General features: G+C 47.6%; 1 protein-coding gene and 1 long non-coding RNA gene across 7 annotated transcripts in view; one reads left to right on the top strand and one right to left on the bottom strand.

The window, feature by feature from the left end:
* Positions 1-7,660, bottom strand: part of GGTA1 (glycoprotein alpha-galactosyltransferase 1 (inactive)) — a 72,467-nt gene extending 64,807 nt beyond the window's left edge. For 2 of the 4 annotated variants that reach the window (XM_061154747.1, XM_061154751.1), the window contains exon 1: positions 7,526-7,659. The gene's annotated coding sequence lies outside the window, so the exon portion shown is untranslated. Of the gene's footprint in view, positions 1-6,443; positions 6,472-7,525 lie in introns of those variants that run through there. The other 2 variants (XM_061154750.1, XM_061154748.1) reach the window with 2 other exon arrangements.
* A 437-nt stretch (positions 7,661-8,097) lies between these two features.
* On the top strand, positions 8,098-14,695 carry LOC133065439 (uncharacterized). Of its 3 annotated transcripts, none has more exons than XR_009694885.1 (5): positions 8,098-8,459; positions 9,442-9,599; positions 9,750-9,874; positions 10,785-10,893; positions 14,151-14,695. It is a non-coding gene; the product is annotated as an uncharacterized LOC133065439 (long non-coding RNA). The 3 variants fall into 3 exon arrangements; XR_009694884.1 differs by lacking the exon at positions 14,151-14,695 and adding an exon at positions 13,784-13,849; XR_009694886.1 differs by lacking the exon at positions 14,151-14,695 and adding an exon at positions 12,898-12,984.
* Positions 14,696-22,867: the final 8,172 nt, after the last annotated feature.

Below are 22,867 nucleotides of genomic sequence, written 5' to 3'. Positions count from 1 at the left end.
CACATGTGCCCCCTCTATCTCAGATCACTCACTCTCCAGTTAGGACCTGGTCCAGGTAGCAACTCCATGCTTTTTCCTGCCGTTCACATCTGCCCACCACACATAGCCGGAGACACACCCTGCAGGAAGCACAGGCCCTTACACCCAGATCCCTGGAGAACCCCTGCATGCAGTTTCCCCGCAGACACAACATGTAAACACGCAACCTCAGGTCCCCACCCGGCTGCCCTCACCACCTCTCCTTTAGGAAACTCTATCTGGCAACAGAGTTGGAGCACAGTGCCAGCAAGAGCCGCAGCCAGGTCTGACCAGAGGTGGCTGAGGGTCTGGTGCCTCCACCCCTCATTGCAACAAGCTGAGCAGACCAGCTCTTTGTCTGGAGATTTCTATGACATACTTTTACTTCCTCTTTTTAGAACTGCACAGAATTTTATAAATAATTCTGGGTTCAGTATACTAAATGATGACCCCCTTGCCTTCAGTCCATGGTGCAAATCTACATTACTCTTTGATTTCCCAGTCTGACCTACCGGCCTCCCTCTTGCAGGAGCGAGCATGAAGCTTTTTATCAGCACAGCTTTTCAGCCCAGGCTCAGAGGAGAGGTATTTTGTTCTAGGTCTGACAGGCAGTAGAGGCACAAACTCAGTCAGTGGAGGCCACTCTCAGCCAGCAGGGTGAGCCAGGCAAAGAGCACTGTGGTTACATGCCCAGCAGGCTCCAGCAGTTCATGGTCAAGAAGGGGAGAAATATGACATGTGACATGATGTGTCGGAGTGTGCAGCGCAGGATGCCCAGAGACCCATGTGCGGAAGTACCTAATTCATGGTGGGAGGCAAGAGGCAGAATGAAGAGACTGGCATCTTACAGATGATTAAGCTGGGTCTTGAAGGATGAGTAGGAGTCTGTGAGTAGGTTTTTGGAGGAGGAGGGAACGGTACTCTAAGCAGAGGAAGCAGCATGGGAAAAAGCCCAGAGGTACCAAACCAGGAGTGGGTTTCAGGAATTACAGTAGTTCCCTGAGGCTGGAGCAGAAGTTCCAAGAGGTGGGGTGGTGAGGGTGATGAGAGCTTCAGAGAGTAGCTCATGCAAGACCTTGCATATCACCTAGAGGAATATGTGCTGTATCCGGAGAGCAGAGGGGAGCCTTGGAAAGATGGACAATGCCAATCATCTGGTGTCCGGAAAGAGGACTTGGGTTGCTGGGAGAGGGTATGAGGAGGGTGCTAGTTTAGAGCAGAGAACAGGGAGTGCCCAGCAGCAAGGCACTCGGTTAAAGAGGGTTGCATGCCAACTCAGCAGGGGCAGTTGGGTTGGAAGTAAAGGGACTCTGCAGAACTGGTAAAGAGGTGGGATTACCTGAACTATATTAGATTGTGGGGGCTGTGGGAGAATGATGGTGTCCAGATGGAGGGATATAAAGACTTGAAAGGCTCTTGCCTCAATTGAGAAAAGGGGAACGATGGAGCCAAAGAGCAGTGGTGCAACGAAGATTAGTTTGGAGAGTTCAAGACAGGTGCAGATCTGTTTGAAGGGGTTTCTAATAAATAAATGTGGTCAGCTGCATTGCTGGTCCCAAGCATCCATTCTGGACCAATAGGCAGAGCATAAATCTCCATCCCATTGACTCTAGACTTGGTCACATGACTGTCTTTGACCAATGGAATATGGATAGAAGTGATCATGTGCCAGTGCAGCAATTTTAAGAAGCATCACGTCATCTCTTTCTTCCTCCAGCTCTCACCATAAAATAACATATATCGGGTAGAAGCAGCAACTTCAGCCTGGGTTCTGGGAGGAGAGGATACACAGAGCAGACATTCTGCCTGGCTGGAACCCAGCGCAAATCTACAAAACCATGTAGTCTTCACTGCCCTCCAGCTGACATGTAGCATGAGTAATAAAGAAACCTTTGTGGTCATAAACTACGAGTCAGTGGTTGGGGGATGTTTCTTATGCAGCATTAACTGCAGCCAAAGCTGATATATGCTATATATATGAGACAAGAAGGGAACAGACAGTGAAGAACCTCACATGTCATGATTAGGAGTTGTGCACGAGGAGGGTCAACAGAATTTTGTAGTTGATGAAACTTCTCCATCTTTTTCAAAGCCAACCCTCCTCACTCCCTCCCACTCCTCCCAGTACCTTGCTCTATCAGCCATCCCTTCCCTCTCCTGGACTGAATCCCTCCCCTGAGCTTATAGTTCACTTGTCTTTTCCATCCTAAAATCCTTTTCTTCACCCTGTCTTCCTTCAACTATAGCTCAATTGCTTCCCTGACTTTCTCAAACTTCCTCAAAGAGTTGACTCTACTCACCATCTCCACTTCTTTCTATATCACCTACCAGCAATCTAGCTTACCTGCCCTTCACTCCACCAAAACTACTCACAGTATATTCCAGTAATTTCCTAATTGCTCTGTGCCATCCAGAGATCAAATTGCCAACAACCACTGGATCATTGAAAAAGCAAGAGAGTTCCAGAAAAACATCTATTTCTGCTTTATTGACTATGCCAAAGCCTTCGACTGTGTGGATCACAATAAACTGTGGAAAATTCTGAAAGAGATGGGAATACCAGACCACCTGACCTGCCTCTTGAGAAACCTGTATGCAGGTCAGGAAGCAACAGTTAGAACTGGATATGGAACAACAGACTGGTTCCAAATAGGAAAAGGAGTACATCAAGGCTGTATATTGTCACCCTGCTTATTTAACTTATATGCAGAGTACATCATGAGAAATGCTGGGCTGGAGGAAGCACAAGTTGGAATCAAGATTGCCAGGAGAAGTATCAATAACCTCAGATATGCAGATAACACCACCCTTATGGCAGAAAGTGAAGAAGAACTAAAGAGCCTCTTGATGAAAGTGAAAAAGGAGAGTGAAAAATTTGGCTTAAAGCTCAACATTCAGAAAACTAAGATCATGGCATCTGGTCCCATCACCTCATGGCAAATAGATGGGGAAACAATGGAAACAGTGTCTGACTTTATTTTTCTGAGCTCCAAAATCACTGCAGATGGTGATTGCAGCCATGAAATTAAAAGACAGTTACTCCTTGGAAGGAAAGTTACGACCAACCTAGACAGCATATTAAAAAGCAGAGACAAAAAAAAAAAAGCAGAGACAATACTTTGCCAACAAAGGTCTGTCTAGTCAAGGCTATGGTTTTTCCAGTGGTCATGTATGGATGTGAGAGTTGGACTATAAAGAAAGCTGACTGCCGAAGAATTGATGCTTTTGAACTGTAGTGTTGATGAAGACTCTTGAGAGCCCCTTGGATGGCAAGGAGATCCAACCAGTCCATCCTAAAGGAGATCAGTCCTGGGTGTTCATTGGAAGGACTGATGTTGAAGCTGAAACTCCAATACTTTGGCCACCTCATGCGAAGAGCTGACTCATTTGAAAAGACCCTGATGCTGGGAAAGATTGAGGGCAGGAGGAGAAGGGAATGACAGAGGATGAGATGGTTGGATGGCATCTCCGACTCAATGGACATGGGTTTGGGTAGACTCTGGGAGCTGGTGATGGACAGGGAGGCCTGGCATGCTGCGGTTCATGGGGTCGCAAAGAGTCAGACACGACTGAGCAACTGAACTGAACTGATCTAGTCCTTATCTTCCTAGATTGCTCCACACCAGTTCGCTTGGAAATAAATTCAGCATCTCGCTGCACAACCTCAGACATTCCTCTCTCTGTATTCTCTCAGCTAGCGGAACCATTATTCATTCAGTGACCCATGACAGAAAGCCAACAGGAGATAATGAATTCTGTTCTGGATTTGTCCAGCCTGCATTGCCTTTGGGACATCCAAGAAGAGATACCCAAAGGGCACATGTTTAACTAAACATGTGAACTGGGGGCGTACAATAGAGATCTGAACTGGAGATAAAGATGATTGTTACAGACGTAGCATAAAGCCATGAGCATGAGTCAACTTGCTTATTTACAGAGTACAAGGACCAGATCTTTAAATCTCTGTTCTGACATGAGACAGCTCTTTCCTGAGCCCATAAATTCCTATTCCTAAAATCACAGTTCCAGCCACCATTTGGTCCCTTCCCTCAGGAGTCATGCCTCACAATGGCCTCCACTGCTGTTGCTGTCGTTCAGTTGCTAAGCCGTGTCGGACTCTTTGCAATCGCAGGGACTGTAGCTCCCCAGACTCCTCTGTCCTTCACTATCTCCCCGAGTTTGCTCAGATTCACGGCCATTGAGTCAGTGATGCTAACCAACCATCTCATCCTCTGCTGGCCCCTTCTCCTTTTGCCTTCAGTCTTTCTCAACATCAGGGTCTTTTTCAGTGAGTTGGCTCTTCACATCTTATTTCATATTCTTCACCCTGATCTTGTTGTGTTCTCCAAGAACTCTTAAAATTCTATCATAAAAAGAGAAGGTATAAAATACTCCTACCCAGGCACTAAAAAAAGGCTAAAACAAAAAAGATGGACAATACCAAATCTTGACAAGGATGTGGAATAATCATGTCTTATACATTGCTATGGGAATGTAAAATGGTACCCTCTATGACCCCACAATTTCACTCCTCAGTGATAACAAATGACCACAAAAGACTTCTCTAAGAAATAATAGCTCAAATTGGAAATAACTCAAATATCCATCAACAGGAGAATAAACATGCAACGATGGTATATCCATAAAATGGAATACTACTCAGCACTAAAAAGGAACAAACTACTCATATACACAACAACATGGGTGAATTTAACAAACACTATGTCGAGTGAAATAAGCCAGACATGAAAAAGACACACAGTACAATTCCATTTATGTGATGTTCCAGAGCAGGCAAAATTAATCAGTGATGAGGAAAATCACCAACTGGTTACTTGGAAGGGTGGAAGGGAAATTCACTACAAATGGGAACCTTCTAGGATGAGGCAAATATTTCATATCTCCTTTCGGGTGGCGGTTCCATGAGTGCAAACAACTGTCAAAACTTGGTAAACCCAGCACTTACAATCTGTGAATTTTATTGTATGAAAATTATACTTTAGTTAAAACTTAGGAAATGAAAATAATTGTAAAGTATCTAGAAAATAAAAACTAAAATAATGAGAATATACAGGGCAGAAAAGGTGGCTCAGTGGTAAGGAAGTTCGATCCCTGGGTCAGGAAGATCCCCTGGAGGAGGAAGTGGCAACCCATTCCAGTATTCTTGCCTGGAGAATCCCATGGACAGGGGTCCTGGCGGGATGCAGTCCAGGGGGTCGCCAAAGAATCCAATTCGACTTAGTGATTGAGTGCCCATGAATGCACAGGGCAGAAAACATTCAGTTAAAACACAAGTATATTTATGCTATGAATGCACCTATATAAATGTCAGCCCCACCCCCTTAACCTAGTCGCCCTTTCATTCTCCCCTCACCCTTGCCCCCATCTCCATGACAATTGCCCATTAATCAGTTTCTCGCCATAATGAGGGATGATGCAATGGAAAGAGCAGAAGCCTTAGAGACAGACAGCTGCTTTCAAACCCCAGCTGCAATTTAGGAACTGAGTGCCCACCATCAAGTGCCTTGGCCTCTCAGCCTCCATCGCCTCAACGATAAGGCCGGTTGATACCTGCTGGGCTGGGCTAAGCAAGCTGCAGAGTGCCGATTAGTTTGTGGGCAACCTAACTCTTCTGACTGTGAAACCAAATTGCATGTGAAAGTCTCACCAAAGGCCTGGAAAAGCTTAGCAAAGGAGACTCCTGGGCTGTTTCTCCCCGGAGGGTAGAGAGGTGGCCCTGGGGGTCCTGGAATTAGGGTCTGGGTGGGCAGATGATAAAAGCTGAGGCACTGGCTCAGAGCCAGCAGAGCCAGGAAAAGGTGTTCTTGACCAGTGACTAAGGACACAGGTTTCCTGGCAAGGCTTGGCCACTGGTGGGCCTTGCCCAAATCACTTTGCACACCTCTAGATTCGGTTGCTCCACCAAAAGGGGCCAGATCAGACTGGATCTGAAGAATCTGATACTGAAAACAGCCTCTGGGGTTTCCCAGTATCTAGAGGAGGCAAAGGCAGACCTGAACTGGTTCTGTCTGAAAGATGGAAGGGAAAGATCAGCGCCCTGCCGCTCAGGCTCCCCTCCCCCACCATGGTGCCCCTTGAGCCAGGCCTCTGGACTCTAGGCCTCTCAGGGGCAAAGTTTGAAATTTCCCTAAGCAGATGAACCCGAGGGACGTCTGCAGCGCTAGCTTGTTCAGTCATTGTGCACCTGTTCCATGTAACAATAACTAAGAATCTGCACCTGCCCCCTCCCCCTCAACGTAGTAGGGAATGCAAGGAAGACCCAGAAATGACTCGCAGGAAGGAAGAAAGAACTTCGTGTAGCCCAAGAGGTGCAGAAGGACGACAGAACACCCACAGCCTTCCCCTAGGTACACGCGACCCCCCACCCACCCCAGCCCCGCTGCCCTTCTCATTTCCTTACTCACAGCTGTCTCTATTTCGCGGTCGCGGAAACGGAGGCTCTCTCTGGGAAAGGGTTTCCCAGCTCGGAAGCAGCGAGGCCAGATGCTCCCCGCCCCACCTCCGGCCCCTTGAGACCCACCCATTTCTAAGTAAACGGAGGAGGCCACGAGGCCTGCTGAGGAGGAGCGCAAACGACAAGCAAAGCCACCAACGCCGCCGCAGGGGCTCGGGTCTCGCCTCCGCAGAGAGGAGCGCGCTGGCTGACAAACCTCCGCGTCTCCGTCCCTCCCCTCCCCGGCCCGCGGGAAGACTGAGAATCTCAAGTCGCTCTGCTTTCTCTCTTTGCGTGCTGACATTTTTTTCCCCTTTACTGTTTCTTGGACGCCTTTCAAGAGTTTGTGCAATCATTCTGTTTAGCTGCTTTTCTGCCATTTTCAAACGCAGGGTGGTGTCCCTTTGGAGTGGGAACGTGGTCTGAAGACTTGAAGGGCCCCGATCGCCTCCCATCACCCCGACGCCTCCAGCCTCGTAGCTGCCAAAGTTACTACGTTTGAAACTTTCCCCGTGCTGGGTGTTGGGCTTGGTCCTCGGCTTTCTGAGCTCCCCGACCTCTCCCTCTCGGCGCCCCGGCTCTGAGGGGTTCCTGCGCCCCTCCCTCGCCCTCCCAGGAGCCCCCTTCCCGGAGGGATCCTCTTCCCACCCTGTCCAGGGCGAGGGCGCCCCTTCCCTCCTCCTGCCCCGTAGATAGGGCAGAGCCCTCCCTCCTTCCGAGACTTCCTCGGTGGTCCCGCCCTGCGCCCCCTGAGCCTGCCTTCTCCCGTCTCCACCCGCCCCGGACCCCGTGGGAAGCCCTGCCCGCAGCCCTTCCAGAGGCCCGAGTCTGAAAGGCTGGGCAGAGGCTGCGACGGGGACGGGATGGGACAGAGACCGGGTCAGAGTTGGGAACCGCGGGAGCGATCAGAACAAAAGCGGGGACACGGGCAGGGCAGCAACAGGGCAGGGCCGGCGCGGCGGCCCGTCCTCTCGTCGCGCCGCCCCCACCCGGCGCCGGCCGCCCGGGGGCTCGCGGCCTCAGGGGCCTCGGGCGGCGCCTCGAGGGACCCACCTGATCCGCAGAAGCTAGGCGCGTTGGGGGCTGGCCGGCGCCTCGGCTCCCGGCCCCGGCGGCGTCCTCGGCTGCCCGAACAGTCGGCGCGCTGCCTCCGCCCGAGCCCCGCGGGGCGTGCCGGGGCGGGGTGTGCCGCCTGCGCTCCTGTCTGCCGGCCGCCGGGCGCTCCTCCGGGGCGGCGGGCAGGGGCGCGAGGGAGCCGGCGGGCGCTGGGCAGCGGGCTGCAAGCTCCCCGCTCGGGCCGGCCCGCGGCTGTTTGTGCAGAGCGGGTCCCGCCCCGGACACGGCCGCTGGGAGGCCCAGCGCGCTAGTGCGCGAGGGCCGGCGCGCGTGTGTGTCTGGTGGCGGGGCGGCGCAGGGGGTGTTTGTTTCATTTTCACTCAGGCAGAAAAAAGCCTGAAACCAGCAAAAAAAGAAAAGACAATCCCTGGTGAGGGTGGCTGGGCCTCTTTGCCTTCTTGGGCCTGCGCCTGGTGGGGGTGGCCGGGGCGGGGGGGCAGGGGGTACCCGGAGCATCGGAGGGTGGGGTGGGGTCTGTCACCCAGGACCGCGGGGAGGGGCCCCGAAACCCTGGCGCCCCGCCAGACACGAGAGAAGCGGAGAGCCTGGGAGGTCTGATCCACCGTTTGTTTCCTGGGGAAGGAAGGGTGCAGATGACAGCGACAGGCAGGCGGGCGGGAGCCACTCTCGCCGGAGCCCCCCACATCCTGAGCTCCGAACGGGAGGGGCTAGCCACTGGGCACCTAGCGCCGGCCCTGCCAGGGTTTGTTCGCAGACTTAGTAGTCTTCAGGCCCAGAGTTCCTCAAACAGAATTCTGCACAGGCCCTGTGGTTCTCCACTAGAATTATTTTAGAACGGAACTGGAAAAAAAAAAAAAATCTATTACAAAGTTTGTGCTTCTGAGCCCGGCGTGACTACATTTCACTTCTGGTGAGTTGATGTAGGCACATCCGGCTGACTTAGTTCTATGCTGGTAGCCGCAACAATTATCTCACTTCTTGGGTTCCAGACCATGTATTTTGCTGGTGCAAAACTCAGAATTTTATTTGGCAGGGATCATTTGCCTTTGAACTTCAACTTCAGGGGCTAAGAAATTAGCTTCTTAAATATTTTAATGCATTGAAACTGTAGTTTGACACCATGAAAATGGCACAGAGCCTGGGTATGGTGTATCATTTTAATTGTTTCATGCTAATGAGCAATGAACAGAGCCCTGATCAAATATTTGAGGGATATTAAGAGGCTGCAGGAGGCTAAGTGACTTCTGGAAACTTGAGAGGATGAAGTTTCCTGACGGTTCTAAAACCTTTTACCTCAGATTGGGACTTGAACCCAGCCAAAACCCAGTTTGGGACTTAAACCCACATGGCTGGGGCTCAAACCCAGCCAAAACCCTGCTTGGGACTTGAACCCATGTGACTGGGACTCAAACCCAGCCAAAACGCCCAGTACCTGGTTTCAGGACCTAATGAAGCTCAGGTTCTTGATGTCTCATCACAGAAAGAATTCAGTGAGAGACAAAGTCATAGGTAAGAAGTGAATTTATTCACATATAGAAAGCAGCACACTCCACAGACAGTGTGGGCCATTGCAGAGGGCAAACTGGGCCAGGAAAGTTGGTGTGGTTCATTTTTATAGGCTGGGTAATTTCATATGCTAATGAGTGAGAGGATTACTCCAACTATTGTTGGGAAGGGGTGGAGATGTCCAGGATGTGGGCCATTGGTCTTTTAACAGTGCTGTGGAACTGTCGTGGCGCCTCTGGGTGTGTCATTTCGTTTGTTGACTGAGGATTAAGGCCTAGTCTTCTCTGCCTCTTTGGTTTCATTTGATTCTAATCGGTTTATGTTGTATCCTTGGGCTATGTCATTCTTTCAAAAGTTGTGCCCTGTTCCTTTCCCTCCTGTTACAGTTCCAGTCGAGTGAACGGTGGGAGAATTGAATCATCAACCCCACATGGTTGCTCAGGAAGGAGGTGTTCCGTGACAATCAGCAGAATAGATCCTTTACAAAAGCACAAACTGCTCCACTGTTGTCTTGGGTGAACTCACTTGTAATAGTTCTTTAGTGGTGAGTATCACAGTAAATATACGAGTGATGTTATACCAAGTGCATCATTCCCCATGTTTTCATTATTGCGTCTAAGGATGCATTGTTTCAATTGTTCAGTGCATCAAACCGGACAATAAATGAGTGGTGTTTTGTTTGTTTTTTTTTAAGGAAACTGTGACAGTAATTCAAGTGGCTCAAATGATAGCTCGTCATGATCAAAATCAAAAGACGAGGACACAGAAAATGGAACATGTGAAAACATCACTCCGCTACTATTAAACTCAATGCAAGAGGTTTAATTTCATCATCAGTCACATTAATTTAATGTTGTTATTGTGGATTTTATTGGTTTTGAGGTTGCATTTGTATCTACTTAGAAAGCTTGTTTTGGTTTTACAGTTGGTTTATAGAGTGTGAGCATGACAACTTCCTGGTTAATTTTAGATTATTTCAGTAGCAATAAAGTAAAAATAATTTCAGTCAATACTATGGATCTGGATTTGTTTGTTTGTTTTGGGAAGAGCTATATAGTTCTCAGGGCTTCTTCCCTGGTGGCTGGCTCAGCAGTAATCTGCCTGCAGTCCTGGAGACTCAGGTTTGATCCCTGGGTCAGGAAGATCCCTTGGAGGAAGGCATGGCAACCCACTCCAGTATTCTTGCCTGGAGAATCCCATGAACAGAGGTTCCTGGTGGGCTATGGTCCATAGGGTCGCAAAGAGTCAGACACAACTAAAGCGACTGAGTATGTATGCACACACATATAGCTCTCAAAATCTAACTGTCAGTTCTACTGACTGAATGGCTAAGCTGGAAAACACCTTGAAGATTACATACATTAGCTTTGGGTGGAGACTTCTAGGTTTAAGGTCTTAGATGAGTCACTCTTACTGTCTGAGACTACTTTGCGTCACATGCTGAAAGGGAATAAGGTGGCTAGTTCATGGGAGAGGCGAAATCAAAATGGGATAATATTGGGGAAAGGGCTTTAGAATCACAGGAGTGTGAGGCTGAATATTGACAGAGGGGAAGGATGAGGCAGGTAAGCGCAGGTAGCTCTGATGGCTTGCCAGGCATCGCTCCAGGTGCCTCTCACATACTTCAGCTCATGTCATCCTTTGTGCATGCTAATCACATCCCCTGATTTCCAGAAAAGAAAGCTGAGGCAGAGGCAAGTTAGGTAACTTTTGTTCCTCATCTCTCTAGGTCTAACCAAAGTGCTCTGAATCCAGAAGGCCTTCCTCATTCTTTTAACAAATACTTACTGGGACCTCGGTATCTGTCAGCCCCTGATCTTCAAGCTGAGGATATCAAGGTAAGCATGTAGCATCATAGCCCTGGGGGATGGCTGCAGCCCAGATATTAAAACAAGACCCACCCAATGAATGATTTTGGGACCATTGTGATCAGGGCTCTGAGGGAGAAATACAGGGTGCAGGGGACTCTGAGACCAGAAGAAGGAGTAGTTCACCAGGTGAAGACTTAGGGCAGAGTGACCCAAGCAGAGCCAAAGTCTTTAGCAGGGAGGAAAAAGAGCCATGAGTGTGTGCTGGAAAGCTTCAGCATCACAAAGATAGCCGTTTTCTGCAAATCAACCTATACGATCAAAACAAATCCCAGCAGAGTTTTGTGGAACTTGGCAAGCCGCTCTTAAAACCTGAATGGAAGAGCAAAGGGCCAAGTGTAACCAAGACAGTCTTGACTGAGCAGGGAGGTGAGAGGTGGGCTGTTGTTCAGCCAGATATCAAGACACACCATGAAACTCTAACAGCATTAGGTTGGTGCCAGGATGGATTATTGGACTAAGGGAACGAAATAAGGACCCTAGACAGAGACCCACATGCATGTGGAAACAGTGTAGGCCAGAAATGGGGCTACAGATTAGCGGAGAAGGAATAGACTTCAGAGAGTCTTGCTGAGCCCAAAAGAATTGGAAACAGGTGGGCAAACAAAAACTTGCACAGGCATGTTCATGGCATCGCTATTTATAACAGCATAAAGGCGGAAACAATCCAAGTGTCCTTCAAGCAATGACTGGATAAAGAAAACATGGTACATCCATACAATGGAATATTATTTGGCATAAAAAGGAATGAAATACTGCTTCATGTTACCACGTGGATGAACCTTGAAAACATTATGCTAAGTGAAAGAAATCAGACACAAAAGACCATGTATTATATGACTCAGTTTTATGGAAATATCCAAAATAGGCGAATTCATAGAGACAGAAAGCAGATAAATGGTTACCAGGGGCTGGGGGAGGGAGCATGGGAGTGACTGCCAAGTGGGTACTTGGTTTCCTCTTGGGCTGATGAAGAACATTATGGAAATAGACAGTGCTGAGGGTTCCACAGCACAGTGAATGCATTAAATGCCCTGAATTGTGCACTTAAACATGGCTTACCCATTTTGAATGTAAATTTTATGTTATGACTTTTATCACAATTTTAGGAAGTGTTTCTGAGCAATCCATATGAAAAGTAAAATTAGATTCCTAACACACACACATGCCACATAACACATGGGTAACTGACCTAAAGGAAAAGAGAAACTAAACCTTCAGAGGAAAATATCATTATTACTTCAGAATAGGTGTCTATTTAAACACACACACACACAGAGCACTGACCTTAAAGAAAAATATAAATAAATTTGACTACATCAAAATACAAATACAACATATATATCCACAATGAATTAATGGGCAAACCAGAAATTACAAGATGTTTGCAAGGCAGAAAACAAAAAAGGATTGGTATCTTGGGTCTGCAGGAATGCCTGCAGATAAACAGGAAAAAACACATCTTCTTCTATTTTTACACCTGGCTAAGGTCCTGAGTGAAATGTCACTGGGTCAGAGTTCACAGGTGTCCCCTTTGTAGCACTTATCATAACTGTAGGAACAAAACTTTCTGTGTAGCTACAAGCCCCATCACTCCATTTCAGTGGATGGAAAATTGTCTGTTCGAGCATTTTGTTGGGAAGAGCTTATCAGCAGGGGCATGCTGGGGGTGAGCGGGAAGGGGCGGTGGCGGGGCGGGGGGGGGGGGGGGGGGGGGGGCGGGGACGGGGGAAGACCAGGGTCTGCAGAGTTTGATGAGCCCGACCCACAGAAATCCCAGCTCAAGGAAATGGGAAACTTCCCCAGAACCAGAGGCACACAGGGCCCTGGAGCCCCAGGAGATGGCCAGCCGTGCCCTTCAATTTACAGATGAGGAAATGAGTTTCAGACTACCAGGGAGTGACTTCCTCAAAATCACCTACTAGAACGTTTCAGAGCTGGGTTTCATTCCTTCTTCTCTCACGTGCTCCTCAGGCCACAGACAGGAGGGGAAACTCTCAGAGCTAGAAGGGGAAAGTGTTCTACAGCAGCTTCCAGAAATAGTCAAGTTAGAAGAAGCAGGTGAGGCTGAGTACTGAGTCCTGGAGGAAGTGGGGGTGCAGGAGGGCAGCTGGGAGGATGGGAACAGGGAGAAGAGCTTGCGCAAAGGACAGAGGGTGGAACAGGCCAGTTCCTCCCCTGGAGCCAGGGGGCCACCAGCCTGGGGCTGAGGGGCCGTGGCGGTGGCGGAGAGGCATGGAAGGCGGAGCCCAAGAATTTGCCTTTTTATCCTGTCCACAGAAGGGAGCCTCTGGAGTGATCATCCCTGGGGATGGAGGATGGCAGGATGGAGTTTGCCTTGGAGGGATTAGTCCCACCCCTGCAATCACAGTCACTTTACTTAAATCACAAGGGAGAGAAGGAGAGAGGAGTCAGAAAGGAAGGAGGGAAAGCAAGAAAGAAGGAAGGGAGGGAGGGAGGAATTAAGGGAAAAGAACTTGCCACCCCACCCCACCCCAACTCCACCCTCCCCACCGCCAGTATCCAGTGGTTAAGCCTCTGCTCCCAGTGCAGGGGGCAGGAGTTCGATCCCTGGTCGGGAAGCTAAGATCCCATATGCTTCGTGGCATAACCAATAAAATAAAATGATGGAGCATTTATGTGAACAAAGTTCTCTTCTTATCAAACAAAACAATTAAAAAAAATACACCACCCCCAAAATATGTCACTTTGGCATAAAGACTATTTGGAGCTGAGGCCAATTGGGAAGCAGCAGATGCAGGAAAGACTCTTCTGCTACCACATTCCCCCCTTACCTTTCTGCCTAAAAGCAGGGCATAAATTTCCCTTCATAATGGTGACATAAATTCTCCTTGTGAAGGTCCACTTCCCCCACCTCCAACACCCACTCATACCAGGAGAAGGAGAACAACCTTTATTACCAGCGATCAGGTGAGTCTGCATAAACAAATCAACCTGACTCAAACAACACTTATCTTCCATTAGCTTCCTCCAGATATATACCTTCCCACAACTTACCATCCCTAGTAGTCCCGACTCCTTTTCTTTTGTCTGGTCACTTCTCCACCATTTATTGCCCTTTTTTAAAATGGTGGATAAGACCTCAGGTCTGATCCCTTCTTTGGGTTTTCACTTTTATTTTTCCTGTGAAGCCCCCACATACATAAAAATATTAGCATCAATAAAGGAACACGTGCCTTTTTCTCCAATTAATCTGTCTTTGTCAGTTTAATTTGCAGGCTGCATTAACAGAACGGAAGAGGATAAAGGAACAGTGCTTTCCTCCCCTACTGAGGCAAGGAAGTGGGGAGAGGGAGGGAGAGAAGGAAGGAAGAAAAGGTTTTCTGACTTGGGACTGGCATCAGATAATTGCTTTCCTTCCAGTTGGACAATAAATAAGATGGGAGGAATTGACAAGCCCAGGAGACTGGAGGCTGACTTGGCTCCGTAAAGGCCCATCAACTTCTCCATCCTTTATTGAACCAAGGAAATGCTATTAAAATCATCATCTCCAGGCAAGGAAATATCCTTTTTACTTGGTTTGGTACTTGGAAGTCATTTGTTTTCTAATGATGCTAAATTCCACCTCTGGCATTTACATATATCTAATTTCAAAAGGCAGAAACAGGGAGAAGGCCAAGTTTTTTAAGGCTCTTGGGTTCATTTTTGAAACCTGTCAGTGCTTCCAGGGCCAAAGAATTCTACCAGTTGAAATAAAATTTTATATTCGCAACCAAAACTAATAAAGCTACATTCCACCGTGTTAAAAGTGTGTTCCTCTCAACTTTCAAAAAAGGTCAAGGAAACAATCCACTGAAACCCTTGTATATTTCAGGATTGTTATTCCCTGAGAGTATCTTCTCTATTTTTCAAATTAAGCACGTAAATAAAATAAAATGCAACTTAAAAACGCTAATGTCCTGGGTCTTCTCAAGAGTTTGAATGAGTTATGTTCTGGGCATTAGAAAAAAAAATGTTTAATAGAACAAGCCTGGGATCAGCTCTGGTTCAGTTTTTGTTCCTGAAATTCCACAAGCCAGGTGACCTTGAGGGGAAAAAGAATCACTTAAATGTTCTGTCCTATACTTATCTATTCTTTTATAGATAGTTATCTATAAAATGGAGATAATTATCTCTACCTCCCAGGGGTATGTTAGAATAAAGAATGACATATGTTCATATAAACGAGGCTCTAAATATAGTAAGGCATTGAATAAATGTGAGTTCCTATGGTCAATTATATAAAGTTATTGTTTGAATTCTGGAGTCACACTACCCAGTGGGAATGAGGTCTCCCCCACTAACTCATGCTAATTCCCTCTGCTCCCCTCCTTACCCTGCAGATCTCAGCTCAGGCACAACCTGGCTGCCTGGTCCCTCACCACTCTTCCCGGGCCCCGTAAGGCTCCAGCCACCCTCTCCTCTGTGCTGTCCCTCAAACAGGTCGAGTATAATAATCCAAACCTGGGCATTTGTACCTGCTGTTCCCTCAGCCTCAGATGTTCCCTGACCCAGTGCTTATTGTAAGCACATACTTTCTCACTCGCTCAGTCGTGTCTGACTCTGCGACCCCAAGGACTACAGCATGCCAGGCTTCCCTATCCTTCACTATCTCCCACAGTTTCCTCAAACTCAGGTCCACTGAGTCGGTGATGCCATCTAACCATCTCATCCTCTTGTCCCCTTCTCCTCCCTCCTTCAATCTTTCCCAGCCTCAGGGTCTTTTCCAATGAGTCAGTTCTTCGCATCAGGTTACCAAAGTATTGGATCTTCTGCTTCAGTATCAGTCCTTCCAATGAATATTTAGGATTGATTTCCTTTAGAATGGACTGGTTTGATCTCCTTGCAGTCCAAGGGACTCTCAAGAGTCTTCTCCAATAGCACAATTCAAAAGCATCAGTGTAGTTTTTAGATTTTTTTGTCAGGCGAGTGTATGCTCCTCGGTTCTTTGTCTCATCACAACAAAGATTTGGAGCGACGGACATTAAAGCCCCCTCAGCGGGTCAGAGCTCTCGGGTCTTGGACAGACCGTGTTATAGCTCTTAAATAAATCAGTGTTACAGCTCAGTGTTATAGCTCTATTTATTTAGATAATAGCAGGAAAATCCATCTTCGAGGCATGAGGGCACGTGGATCCAAAGACGCAAAGAGAAGAGTGCCCCATCACGAGGGGCAGGGTGGGGGGTGGGGAGAGACAGAGAGACAGACAGAGAGAGAGAGAGTACGCATGCATGGGAGAGAGAGGGAGAGAGAGCTTTGGCTCTTTTTATATATTTTTTTCTTCCCCCTGGGCCTGTCCTATGCAAATTGGGCTTAGGCAGGAGCGCTGTTCTACCTGAAGTCCTCACTCCAGTCCTCCGACCTTCCTTTGACCTTCCTCTGTTCTATTTTTGCGGGCTTTTCCCTTCCTTGTCTTTTAGCCAGTGCCATTTTGGACTTCTTTTCCCTATTTTAACTACCTAACATTTTAAAATTAAAAACCAAACAAAAACCCTTCTTTAGATAAGAAAGTTGATTCAAATCTGTCTCTATTGGTCCTGGCTTTTGACCTGTGGGCTGTCAAACTAGGCACTGGGAGCCTGGTCTGTCTTTCTGCTTTGCAGCAGTCAGGGAGTCCCTGCCCTGCTCTTTGCCTGGCTCTGACTGCCTCATCAGGCAGCTTCATAGTTCCTCCAGGGCTACACCTTCATGCCCCCAGGCTCACAGGCCTGGAGGCACCCCACATGAAAATTCCACTCCACCCTACTTTTAGAGGCAGAAGTCACAGCCTGGAGGACCCCAAGTTACCAGTGGCTGCCCCAATAAAGAGAGAAGGTCCTGAATTCTAAAAAACCTGGGTGGCCACCTTGGCTTGACCATTACTAGCTGGGATTTTTTTATCAGGAGGAGGCAGCCCTTCCCAGGATCAGTCTCCATATCTGGGTAAGGAGCAAGCCTCCCTCCCAGGAGCCAATGAGATGAGATATGTGAGGCCCCTGTCCATGTATGATGGTTGTGATGGTTATCAGGACGCAGGAATGAACCTCAGATGGTGGAATGTCAGAAATTGAAAGGGCAATTGGGAAGAAACAGGGGCAGGGGGCTGGGCATCTTGGGTCATCTCAAATCATTGCCATAGGCAAAACCAAGCTACCCAAGCGTCCAGTACAGTTTCTGTACAGAAAGCAGAAGGTGGGGTGGGGAGGAGATGACCTCCATTTTCTTTTTTTTTGGTCATGCCACATGGCATGTGGGATCCTAATTCCCCATCCAGAGATCAGACCCACGCCCCTGCAGTGGAAGCATGGAGTCTTTTAACACTGGACCGCCTGGGAAGCCCCTCATTTTTAATACTCAGTACAGCAGTGGGTCTCTCCCCACACTGTACACGGCACGTGCTGGGATCCTGAACAAAACTGACCATGGATCATTTCTAGAGGCTGTCAATACTCAAAGACAGCCTGCAGCTGACTGTAACTATGACTTTTTTCTCTCTGTAATGAGACTCTCCATTTTGGAGAGTCCCGGCTTGGTTGAGCATCAGCGTGGGAACTCTCCCTTAAGGAAACTCTTGCTGTGTGCCTGGGGAGGGCCCCTACCCTGGGCTCCAGATGCCCCATCTGTACAGTGACCCCAGAGAGTGGATGAGTCTCCCCAGGCCCTCTTTGCTCTGGCGTCCTGCCTGTGGGGCGTTTATGAGTCAAGGCAATGTCTTCTCTGAGTTTCCCAGGCATCGTTACTAGTTGTGTGATTGTGAGCAAGAGATGTCACCTTCCTGTGCCTTAGCTGCTTCATGGACAAAGTGAAAGTAGTAATTTACTTAAGAGTGTGGAACAGAGCCTGACATGAGTAGGTGCTGTGTGTGAGTCAATACCTTCATCACCACCAGTAATTCCATCATAATCATCACCCCGTCACCGTCATCACCATCATTATCAATACATCACCACCATCACCATCATTATCACAACCATCATCACCATTGCCACCACCACCATCATCTTTATCATCCAGCCATTAAACTGTGAGTCGGTGTGGCTGGTGTGAGGAAAATTGCTCAGAACAGGATACAGAGACCTGAGTACAAGTGCGTGCTTAAGCAAGTTTCTATCTCTTCCCTAGCCTCAAGCCTTTCTTCCTAAGGAGAGGGGATTGGGTCTGATAGTTGGGGTAAAAGGTGCAGCCTGTGGCCAAAGACTAAATCCTTTCCTTGTCCCTCTAGCTTTCCAACCAAATTCTTCAAGTTCTGGATTCCAGGACAGATTTTAACTCTTCCTTCCCACTCTGCATCTGCCTGCTCCGAGATCATCAACATCTGGCCCTACCCTCAGCTAAAGGCAGTCAGGTTGATCTGAGCAAAAGAAAAAGGGTTGATTAAGTGTCCATAAACAGAGGAATGGGTAAAGAAGATGTGGTAAATATACGTAATGGAATACTATGCAGCCATAAAAAAGAATGAAATACTGCTCTTTGCAGCAACATGGATAGACCTAGAGATGATCAAACTAAGTGAATGAAGTAAGTCAGACACAGAAAGATAAATATTATATCATATTACTTAGATGTGGGATCTAAAAACTACACTAATAAATTTATTTACAAAACAGAAACAGACCTACAGACATAGAAAACAAACTTTTGGTTACCAAAGGGGAAAGAAGGTGGGAAGGGATAAATTAGGAATACAGATTAACAGATACATACTGCTATATATAAAATAGAAAAACCATAAGGATTTACTGTATAGCACAGGAAACTATACTATTCATTATCTTATAATAACCATTGTATAATGGAAAGGAATGTGAAAATATATATATATAACTGAGTCACTTTACTGTATACTCGAAACTAGCACAGTATTGTAAATCAACTGTACTTCAGTTTAAAAAAGAGAGAAAGAAAGAAAAAGCATTGGAGCAATGCAAGGGAAGAAAGAAATACAGGCCCACAAGATTTTCAGGTTGAATTTCTTACAACTGTAACAGGGTTGTAGCCGCCCATCTCCTGAGAAAAATAGGAGATAGACTTGGAGAAGGGGACTTCCCAGGTGGTGCTAGGGGTAAAGAATCTGCCTGCCAATGCAGGAGACTCGGGAGACTCAGGTTCGATCCTTGGGCAGGGAACAGCCCTTGGAGGAGGAAATGGCACCCCACTCCAGTATTCTTGCCTGGAGAATCCCTTGGACAGAGGAGACTGGTGGGCTCCAGTCCATGGGGTCGCAAAGAATCGGACACGACCAACTGAGCATACCCACAGACTTTGGGAGAAGAGAGAAGGAGGGGAGAGATGAAAGGAGAAAGGAGAGCAGGAGTGGGAGAAAGGATGAAGGAGGGGACAGCAGGGAGAGAACACCGAGGCAAGATGTTTCAAGAAACTACACCGCATGTCATTTTCACTCACTGAGAAATCAGACTTTGTGTGGTCAATTATATCTCCGTAAAGCTGGGGGGGAGGGGGCGGGGCGGGGGGAATGGTTGTGTATATTTGTTATCTGTGGCGTGTGCATGTGTGTGTCTGTCTTTGTGTCTGTGTGTATGCTTGAATGTGTGTGTGTGTATGGAGATACTTGAACGTGTATCTGTGTGTCCACATACCTGCATGTCTAGACAAATCGGTGTGTGTGTGGGTGTGTGGATGGGTACTCAGTCATTTAGCCATGTCTGACTCTTTGCTTCTCCATCACTAATAGCGACCAGGCTCCTCTGTTCATGGGATTTCCCAGGCAAGAATACTGGAGTGGGTTGCCATTTCCTCCTCCAAGGGATCTTCCCTGCACAGGGATCGAACCTGCATCTCTAGCATCTCGCATATTGGCAGGTGGATTATTTACCACTGATATCCACTGCACGATGGCTATCTGATCACTGAAAGAATATGCTCTAGAGTATGTGTGACTTCTTGAGTGACCCTGATAGGCACACGTGTGTACATTCCTATGGTCTTCTGAATGTGCACCTGTGATGAGGGTGAGGTGAGGAGGCATATTGGTATCTGAATGTGTGTTGTAACTTTGTGTCTGCACATGTAAGTGTGTGAGTGTGTGTTTCAGTGTGTGCAGCTGCAGGGTTGAGTGTGAGGGAGTGGGTGCTTGTGGGTGGCTGTGAACCTGCCTACAAGGGAGGTGCCTGAAAAGGCATCCTGGTGTTCAGCTGGGTGTGGTGTGTGCATGCTTGTGTGCTGTGGGTGGGTGTGCACCTAAGTGTCCTTGTGTGCAGGAAGCCTGGTAGCCCTGGGCTTGATTTCTCTCCCTGCAGTCAGGAAATGCCTGTGGCTTACAGTCAGCCAGTCCCCTTTGCACTTCAGTGGGGGCTCAGGCAGGCTTTTGTTAGTAGCAGCTCTCACTCACCAGACTATGTTGACTTCCTTTGTGGGAACCAGAAGGAGTGTGTTTGCAAGAGCCCTACTGAGACTGGTTGACACCCTGATGCTGAGTGTTTGGGGCAGGAGCTCCTTTTCTTCCAGGTTCCGGAGGGGCCCCAGATCCCCCACTGGCCAGACCCTCCCCCAGCCAGGGGAGCCTCGGCCTTGGGAGCAGGATTGTTTAAAGGACAAGAGATTTGGAGGCAGACACCCTAGGTTCAAGGTCTACTCCCACTCTTGGATGAACTAGGCTTTGGCCAAGTCGCTGAAACTTTGGAAGGTTCCACTTCCTTGACAACACGATAGGATACCAGGGTCAAGCCCTTCCCATTCCAGTGACCATGAATATGTACAGTGGAGGTTTCCAGAGCCCACCCAGGTCTCCTTCATGCCCACTGGTGCCCTTGGCTTTTTTTAAAAATTATTTTTTAAATCATATTTAAGTATACGTCATCCATTATCCTTTTCCCTTTTGTTTAAAAAAAATAAAATGTATATTTTGGCCACACCACATGGCATTTGGGATCTTATTTCCCTAACCAAAGATCCAACCCAGGCCCCCTGCGTTGACAATGCAGAGGCTTAACTACTGACCACTGGGAAAATCCCAGGATTGACTTCTAAAGTCTAGCTGCCCTCTTCTTGTCCTTGGCCAAATGGAAGTTGTTTGCTTGGGAGGTCAGGTCCCCCTCAGAGCACCCAGTAACCAATGACTTCTGACTCATCTGGGTGACAGAAAGTCAGCCCTCTTGTTGGAAGATGACACAGTTCATGCTTCAGAGATCCCCAAGGGAACAGGTTAAATCAGCAGCCAAGACCACATCCTTTCATTACTTTATTTCTCTGTCCCACCTGTGTTCTTCAACACAACCCCACCCCTCCACCCACCCTTTTCCTGAGAACATGCCTCTAATAAATCAGGTTTTCAAGAAGCCCCTCCCAGGTTCTGCTTCTAGGAAACCCAGCTGAGGACAGTAGGACAGCATTTTTATACACACAGTAATCCCATGGGTTGGGGTGTGATTATTATCATCCCGTTTTCAAGATGAGAAAATGAATAGCGGAGAGGAAAATGAAATAAACATTCATATTTCTAAAAGTGAATTAGAAAGGCTTCCCAGGTAGCACAGTGGTAAAGAATCCTCCTGCCAATGTAGGAGATGCAAAAGACGCGGGTTCAGTCCCTGGATCAGGAAGACTGCTCTGGAGAAGGAAATGGCAACCCATTCCAGTATTCTTGCCTGGAAAATTGCATGGACAGAGCTTGCTGGGCTACAGTCCACAGGGTCGAAAAGAGTCTTACATGACTGAGTGCAGCACTACACCAATCATAAAATAAATGCTTAGACTTAAATATTGCAACTATACAGGAAGATTATTAAAAAAGTGAATTAGATTTGAGCCAGGTGTCAATATGAGTCTCTCAGACAATAGCCAGCCAGCCACTTCATCATGGGTTCCCCAGGTCTCAAGCTTCTTGGGATCAAAGGGGACCTGAAAGCTTATCTGGTACATGCATCTCATGCTCTGCTCCTCTCTACACATATGTTCCCTCCAGACAAACATCCAGTTGTACCTGAATGCTCCTGATGATGGAGGCCTCACTCTCTCCAAAAAAGAATCTTCTATTTTTTAGAGGGCACAAGTCTTGATCCCCTTTCCTTCATTCAGCAAATACTCTTTAAGCACCTAGTGTGTGCCAGGCACTATATGAAGAACCAAGGATGCAGTGACTGAGAGAAAGCCAGCTCACTTCCTGCGCTCATGGAGCTGATGAACTGGTGGGAAAGAAAACCAAGGAGAAACAACTGCAGGGGAAAAAAGCCTGAAATTTGCTGGAACAGAGGTGCAGGATGTGAGAAGGGTCTGGGGTGCCCTTGAGGGCTTCTGGTGGGGAAATCCAGATGTGTGTCAGGAGGACAGGGAACACTTTCCTAAAGGTGTGATGACCCAGCTTGTTACTGAGTCCAAGCTTGCTCTGCTCACTGCACAACAGGCCAAATAATCTGAGAGGAAGTGCTGAGGCAAGGAATATGACTTTATTCAGAAAGTCAGTTGACCAAGAAGATGGCAGACTAATTTGTCAAAGTAACCATCTCATCTGGGTCTGGATATCAGGTTCTTTTATAGAGCCAGAGAGAGAAGTTTCTCATTACTTCTCTAAAGTCAAAAGGCAGAATAGAGAGGGAAAGGCAGTGAAGAAGTAATGTAAAAAGGGTTTTTAGTCTTGTAAAACATCTCCGGCAAGGGCCAGCCTTTGGAAATGCTTCAGGGAAAGCATTTGGAAAGGGGTGTGTTCATCTCTTCTTTTTTTGTAGTCCTTCACAGGTGAACAGGGTCAGATTATCTCTCTGTGAGCTGGACAAAGGCACTTTAGTTTAACAGTCAAGCAGAGCGGCAGGGTGCTCTGAGTCAGCTATGTATGATTGTAATAACAAAAGCAACGATAAGTGAGTCAAAGAAACGGTTCTAACATGGAGTCAGAATTGACTTCTCTGCAACAGGCTGGCTTCTGAAGGATGAATAGAAAGTAACAGAGGGATGAGAGAGGGAAGAGTGTTAAAGAAGGAGGGAACACCATAATCCAAGGCTGAATTGACAA

This window comes from Dama dama, chromosome 11 (genome assembly GCF_033118175.1).
Source record: "Dama dama isolate Ldn47 chromosome 11, ASM3311817v1, whole genome shotgun sequence".
Taxonomy (NCBI): domain Eukaryota; kingdom Metazoa; phylum Chordata; class Mammalia; order Artiodactyla; family Cervidae; genus Dama; species Dama dama.
The sequence above is the reverse complement of the archived record's forward strand: the minus strand, read 5'-3'. Positions and strand labels throughout refer to the sequence as shown.